Below are 7,117 nucleotides of genomic sequence, written 5' to 3'. Positions count from 1 at the left end.
TCTGCATCATGAGGGTTAGATTTTAGTAATCTAAACCTCAGGATGCAGATTACCCAATCCTAACCCAAACATTTCTCTGGGAAACTAGACCCATCTGGGTCTAAGAAGATCACATCATGTAGATTTCTAAGAAGCATACCAGAAGAAGAAATTGATGGGCATGTGGGTGATAGTTCAGCAATTTATAATGGGTTCTAAAGCTGTAAGTATAAATCTTGAAAAGTATAAAGCCAAGATAAGGTGCTCTTCGCCAAACAATCATTGGTTTGTTCTGTACCAAAAGTATAGCCTTTCTCAAAAATAAAAAACAATGCATGAGTAGCTTAGTATATAGAAATCCCTGCACATAAAAAACAGTACCCACCTCCTACTAGAGGTTGGGACCATCACTTCAGTGGGTCCTCCTCAAAGATGATTTTCCCCCACCATTAATTGTGATCTAGCAATGACATTCTATTATTCCATGAGAGCTGCCTTATTAGTTTGCCTAGGAAGGGAAGAACAAAGCTGAAAAGAAAATTACAACTAAATCGAAAGAATCCTTCTCATACCCACATGATAATCAGATTGGCGTGATTTGAGCTCTCCTTTTCAGCATGGAACCTCTTGCTTTCTGTATTCTTTTGTTCTTGATAGGTTCTCTACTTCTTCTTTTTCACTTGAGAGTAGGTGAAGTAACTGAAAACAAGAGACTGGTTACAAGATGTCTAAATCAGCTTTCATAAAATATTCTATTCCAAACGAAATTGGAGGGAACCTCATCTTCCGACCACATGAATTTTCACCATTTTTCTACATAATTACACTTATGATTCTAGGGTTTTTGGCTATACTCAGTTTGGTGAGAATTGTCATTAAATTTTAGGACCTCTTTAGATGCCATGAAAATTAGTTGTTATTTAATTTACAAATAAACTCAACTCAACTCAACTAAGCCTTTGTCCCAAACTGGCTGGGGTCGGCCTCTTCGAATGGGTTTTTAAGATTATACTTATTTGTAAATTATAATTTACAAATTAATTTAATTTTATTTTCAAATGGGTTTTTAAGGCCTCTTTCAAAACATTAACTTCAAAACCACATTTAAATAATCTTATTTGTAAATTTTCTAAAATTATGTTTACCATTATTCGAAAAAAAATGATCGTAACTTAAGCCATGTTTGGCAACCATTAATTTTTTTTCCATAAAATATTGCAACCATTAATTTTTTTTGCATGAAATATTATAATATTTCATGGAAAGGTTGGGAGAAAGATGGACTTGAGAGGGCAATATAAGTGAAGAGGGTGAGAATTGATGAAAAAACATGGGGAAAAAATCAGCCGTACCCTCTCCTCAATCACGTTCTCTTAAGTGACTGCCTTTCCCTGCCTCCCTGATAATTGATTAAACTCATATTCCATGGAAAACAAAAATACATGATTCCCAAACATGGCCTTAGGAATGCATGAATGAATACAATCGCAGGCAATCATAATTCTCTTGGTAGATTGGGACCCTCCAAAATACCTCTTAAATTATTTACCTTCCACCCATCATGGAAAGTAGCTAGGTATGGAGATCATGGATGGGTTAGTTATCTCCTAAAAGTTAGCTACTAGCCTATTACATACAGTAATCCACTAGAGTCCTTAGGATAGAGTTTTTCATGTCTAAAACCAAATTTTAAAGGGATACTGATCAAATTTTTTTTTTTAAAAGGGATTTTCTAGCCAATTTTGTGGAAAGCCATTTCACGCTCGCTTTTTCATGTGAGAACAGCCACAGTACAGGTTGACTTTTGGGAACAGTACTGTCTTACCCATTTAATTTGGGAAGTGAAATATCCGCCCCCTTTGACTACTTGGGACACCCAGCAGCACGCAGCAGTGGATCAATGAATCGGCTGATGTACTTCACGTTAGAAGGATTCAATGGGGCTGATTGCCACGTACACTACTAGAAGCAGTCAAAAGGGGCGGATATATCACTTCCCTTTAATTCATCTGAGGTGGCTGTTCTGACATGCAAAAGCCAGCCACGAAATGGTTTTCAGCGAAATTGGCTAGCAAATCTCAATTTTAAAAGTCAGAAACTCAAATATAATGCTAATTAATTGTATGTGGGGCTGGCATGGCAATGTGGGCCACATTACTCTTCCAAACAGAGATGAAATTTAATGTAGAGATTGAGGGCCAATTTGGATACCTCATATTTTGTATTTGGATTTGGAATTGAGTTTTGAATACAAAATGAGTAGATCCGCCAGCTCATGTTGAGGGAGACAGAGAGCGAAGGGGGTAACTTCCTACTAGAGGGGAGAGGTTGAGGACCAAAGAGGGTTAAGGAAACTGCTGTGGATTTCCAATTACTTATTTCCACAACATACTTGGAAATCTGCTTTTTTTTCACTTTTAGTTGCTGGTTTGGAAATCCAAGGATTTGATTCCGATCCAAATCACAACGCAAAAAGGGCTGCAAATGTGAGAAATCCAAATCAACTATTTCAAATTTCCAAGCCAAATCACAGATCCAACAAATTTAATAAGTTTTATGAACTAAACTCCAACAAGGATTTCTCTTATACTAGATCTGGATTGCTTTGTCGAGGATTTAAAGGATCCAAAGAAATACAGTGCAGATCTAGAATTTTCACTTCAGAAAAGTAGTTCTTGCTGGAAATTTTGATTATAATTGGCTTAAGACCATCAAGAAAATGAGAATCTTACTAATTTGATGTACATCAAAGAAATCAGCAACTGATCCTCAAGAAAAATCATTTGAATTTGCATGGTAGGAAACACGAATCGTATCCATGGATAATGCTAACACATGAACGTCAAGAGGTAGCTGCTTCAACGATTTACTCAATTTCCTTCACGATTCGAAGAGTCCTTGCAAACTACAAGGAAGAGAAACAAAGAAGAGAGTCTTCTTATTCGAAAGAGCTTTGAAATCCAGCTCTTAGGTCTTTTATTGTGGAACGGGGCTGCTCTAGCTGAGATTTTCCCCAAAATTGGAAACAAAATCTGTTACAACAAATGAAATTCACATGCAAATGAAATTGAAATTGCTAAACTAAATGCCGTAGCAGGTAGCCTACGTGTTCTAAACCTGTTCTTCTAGCCCTTGGATTGGTCATAGGATGGGCCCATCAACTTGCACTTGCAAAGAGGAGAAGGCACACATGCATCAAAAGCTCATTGATCTAATATCTTCAATCAATCTCTCTAAATTGTTCCAAGAAGACCCACCTACGTCGACACTTTGCCTTGCAAATTCTGCAATCTTATTTGAAGATGTCCTCAGCTCCTCCCTCTTCCCTTCCATCACCTCTCTCACCAACTTCGCTACTGTTTCTCTAATGCACGATAAATCCTTCATGTCCAAACCAACCTCCATACCTCGCTAACAAACCGACTACTAATCTGTTGGTCTGCGAAGAACGGCCGACAAATCATCTGAACTCCAGCAAAGACGCTCTCCATCGTCTAATTCCACCCACTGTGCGTCAAAAATGCGGCCACGGCTGGGTGAGCCAGGACTTCCTCCTGTGGTGCCCACTCCACTAAGAACCCCTCTCGCTCGTTCCCTCCTCCAGCTCCGCCGAGATCTGAACTTCTTCATCTTTTCCGGTGACGAAATCTGGGCGTATGACCCACAAGAAGGACTTTTGGCTATTGACCAGACCATGCCAAAACTCCAACATCTTGTCCCGAGTCACAGTGGCAAGACTGCCAGAACTGACATAGATTACAGACTCTGGTGGCTTAGAATCTAGCCATGTCATGCATGTATTGTCCTCTTTCCATAGGGAAGAAGAAGAAGAAGAAGAATTATTGGTGAGTTTGGATTTGAGGAGGGCGTGGAGGGGTCCGACAGTGTAGATGTTGGGGCTGTGAGAGCGGATTTGAGAGAGAATGGGGCTTTCGAGCTCTTCGAAGGTGTTGAGTATGAGTCCGCCGAACGAGTCGTGTTTTGGGTCTCCGTCCAGATGAATTTGAGGCTCGGGATGTTGAGTTCTTTGACTCGTAAGAAACTGGGGAGGTCTCGCCGCCGTAGAAAGCTCTCCATCCTTGGAACGCCTTTTATCAACCCATCCATGTCTCCATTGTCTGCAATTTTTCGGCTAATGTTTTTTTTTTGAAATGGTAATTTATATATTGAAGGAAGAGAAACCGAGATGGTTCTCTATGATTACATTAAAAGATAAACAACAAAATAAAATGACTCAAGGCGGAAAATAGTCGAACCATTCCAGACCCAACCTAGGCACACCCGATCTAGCTAGAGCATCTGCTTCACCATTAGCAGATCTCCTTACATGATTAAAAGCTATAGAAGATCCAAAGGTTAAGTCTGAGATCTCATCAAAGAAGGAGAGAAACCTCCAAGGAGGGTCAACTTTTCCCGAGAGCCAACTGATCACATTTAAGGAATCACCTTCTACAACCACCTTATTATAGGAATCTTTATTCAGATGCTTGATGCCATGGAAAGCTGCCATAACCTCCGCTTCACTAGAATCACATATGCCAATAGGACCAGAATAGGCCCACATGACCAAATCAGAAGAATCTCTGCATAGACCCCCAACACCTAAAGGACCCGGATTGCCTAAACAAGAACCATCAAAATTTAGTTTAATAAAATCATTAGGAGGGGCTTCCCACTTTTGTACAATCATGGATCTTCTCTCCCTATCATTGCACACTATCCGCCAACCCTCCCAGAGATCAAAAGCCGATACAAATCTAAACAATAATTTTGTACTTCTAGCCCACAATATGGAGACCGCAATAATTTTGATGTAAAGTTTATACGGAGATTTAGCCACCCCATCAAACACCCTAGAATTCCTTTCTTTCCACATAACCCACCAAGAGGCCAAAAGACAAATCTTCCATAAAACGTTCCCTTCCTTCTTCCAAGGATTCGACTCCCAACTCTTCATCACCTCGGGGATAGATTTCGAAAAAACCCAGCATATTCCAAACCGCAACAGAATAAGGCCCCAAACCTCTCTAGTAACCCTGCAGTGGATAAAAAGATGATCTATAGACTCTCCATCTTCCAAACATAAGGGGCAATGATCCACTAACCACATCCCTCTTTTTCTAAGAAAATCCATAGTTTGAATGCGACCACGACTCACTGCCCAACCAAAAAAGGAAACCCTAGGAGGGCACTGAAATGACCATACCTTGGCTGAAATAGAAGGTAAATCACAGGACACAAGTTGAAAGTAAAAGGATTTAACTGAAAAGAAACCCGATGGATTCCAGATCCAGATTGTTCTATCAGACCCAGACCTCTTGATATAACACCCTTCAATCAACTTTTGCAATTGACCAATAGAGGCCAACTCTCTAACAAAGAAATTCCTTCTGAAACTCGGATTCCAGACCACCCCAAGCTCAGACCGATCAAAACAATCGGCAACCAACGCATCCTTTTGAGAAGCAACCAGAAATAGATCTGGCAGCCGAGCACCACGGGTCCAACCAAAATCTGTTACGATCACCCAAATAAACTTTAAACCGAATATCTTTCTCAAACTCATGACTCAACCTTTGAATATCTCTCCAAATTGTCAACTTTTTATTTTTCAAAACACAAGCAGATTGCCAGTTTTCATTTAGAAAACCATACTTGCTCCCAACCACCTTAACCCACAAAGAGGATTGCTCCACTCCAAAACGCCAAAGCCATTTACCTAGGAGAGCATGATTAAATTCTTTTACTCTTCTAATACCCAAACCCCCACACTTGATCGGAAGACAAACCGATTCCCACTTCACCAGAGGGATGCCTTTCTTTTTATCAGAGCCTCCCCAAAGAAACCTACGCTGGATTTGCTCAATTCTCAACACCACACTCACATGACATTTAAACAAAGAAGGATAATATACAGGTATTAGCCAACACTGCCTTAACCAAAGTCAACCTTCCTCCTTTAGATACTAAATTTCTTTTCCAAGTTTCCAGTCTTCTCTCAATTCTTTGTACTATAGGATCCCATAAAGATTTATGCGGTCTACCAACCCCCAAAGGAAGACCTAAGTAAGAAGAGGGCAGGGAATTCAAAGCACAACCCAAAATCTTTGCAAAGCCACAAGCAACAGATGGGGAGGTGTTAAGAGACAACCTAGACTTTAGAAAGTTGGAGCGTTGGCCAGTTATCATTTCATAACATCTAAGAGTTGCCTTAAGGTTTAGAACTTGACTAATATCAGGAGCACAGAAGAGGAGGGTAGCATCTGCAAACTGTAAGAAGGACACTTCCACTTTATCTTTCCCACTAAAGAATCCTTCAAGCAAACCCATCCTGCTTCCTTTATACATCAATTTACTCAGAGTCTCAGTAACAATAACAAATAGAAAGGGGGAAAGAGGGTCCCCCTGCCTTAAGCCCCTAGATGACTTGAAGAAACCCTTAGGAGAGCCATTAATTAGAATAGAGAACCAAGCTGAAGAGATGTATTTCCTCATCCATCCTCTCCACCAACAACCAAAACCCATTTGCCCAAGTAAGTCATCCAAGCAATTCCAATCCACCCTATCATAGGCTTTCTCCATATCAAGCTTACATAACACCCCACCCTTACCACTATTTAAGTAAGAATCAATAACTTCATTAGCAATTAGGGAGCAATCCAAAATTTATCTCTTACTTACGAAAGCACTCTGACTATCCGAAATAATAGAAGGAAGAACCATCTTAAGACGGTTAGCCAAAATTTTTCTGCTAATGTTAAAAGTATAAATGATTAAATAACGCCAACAATAGCAGCTTAAGCTTATAAAATAATTGGTTGTTTTACATAGTATCAGAGCTACTACCTTTGGGTGAGCCTCAGCACTCCTTGATATATACCACAGGCACGTCTTGCAGCCAAGATTTTTTTTTCATGATAAATCAGTGATCTCCAAGTGCTGAGAGAGGGGTATGACGCGTGAGTTGCTAACAATCAGGAAACAAAAATAAGGAAACTAGTGTAGAAGTGGCTAAAAATGTATTTTGGCTTGTTCGACATTAGTTTTCTGATTTTTAGCCACTTCACCCACCCTACTCAACTCGCACCACTTGGGGATCACCCATTTATCATGAAAATAAATAAATAAATTCCTATGC

At 39.9% G+C, this 7,117-nt stretch overlaps 1 pseudogene across 1 annotated transcript in view; it reads right to left on the bottom strand.

Moving 5' to 3' along the window:
• Nucleotides 1-229: 229 nt before the first annotated feature.
• The window catches only part of LOC143878464 (7-deoxyloganetic acid glucosyltransferase-like), a 28,938-nt pseudogene continuing 22,050 nt past the window's right edge, over nucleotides 230-7,117 (bottom strand). Inside the window, exons 3-4 of the transcript XR_013250977.1 lie at nucleotides 2,712-4,097; nucleotides 230-678 (exon numbers count right to left, since the gene is read on the bottom strand). The product of XR_013250977.1 is annotated as a 7-deoxyloganetic acid glucosyltransferase-like (transcript). The remainder of the gene's footprint in view (nucleotides 679-2,711; nucleotides 4,098-7,117) is intronic.

Source organism: Tasmannia lanceolata, unplaced genomic scaffold, assembly GCF_043159265.1.
Source record: "Tasmannia lanceolata isolate RefF3 unplaced genomic scaffold, GAP_Taslan_0.1 ptg000006l, whole genome shotgun sequence".
Lineage (NCBI taxonomy): Eukaryota > Viridiplantae > Streptophyta > Magnoliopsida > Canellales > Winteraceae > Tasmannia > Tasmannia lanceolata.
This window is presented reverse-complemented; position numbering and strand designations above follow the sequence as displayed.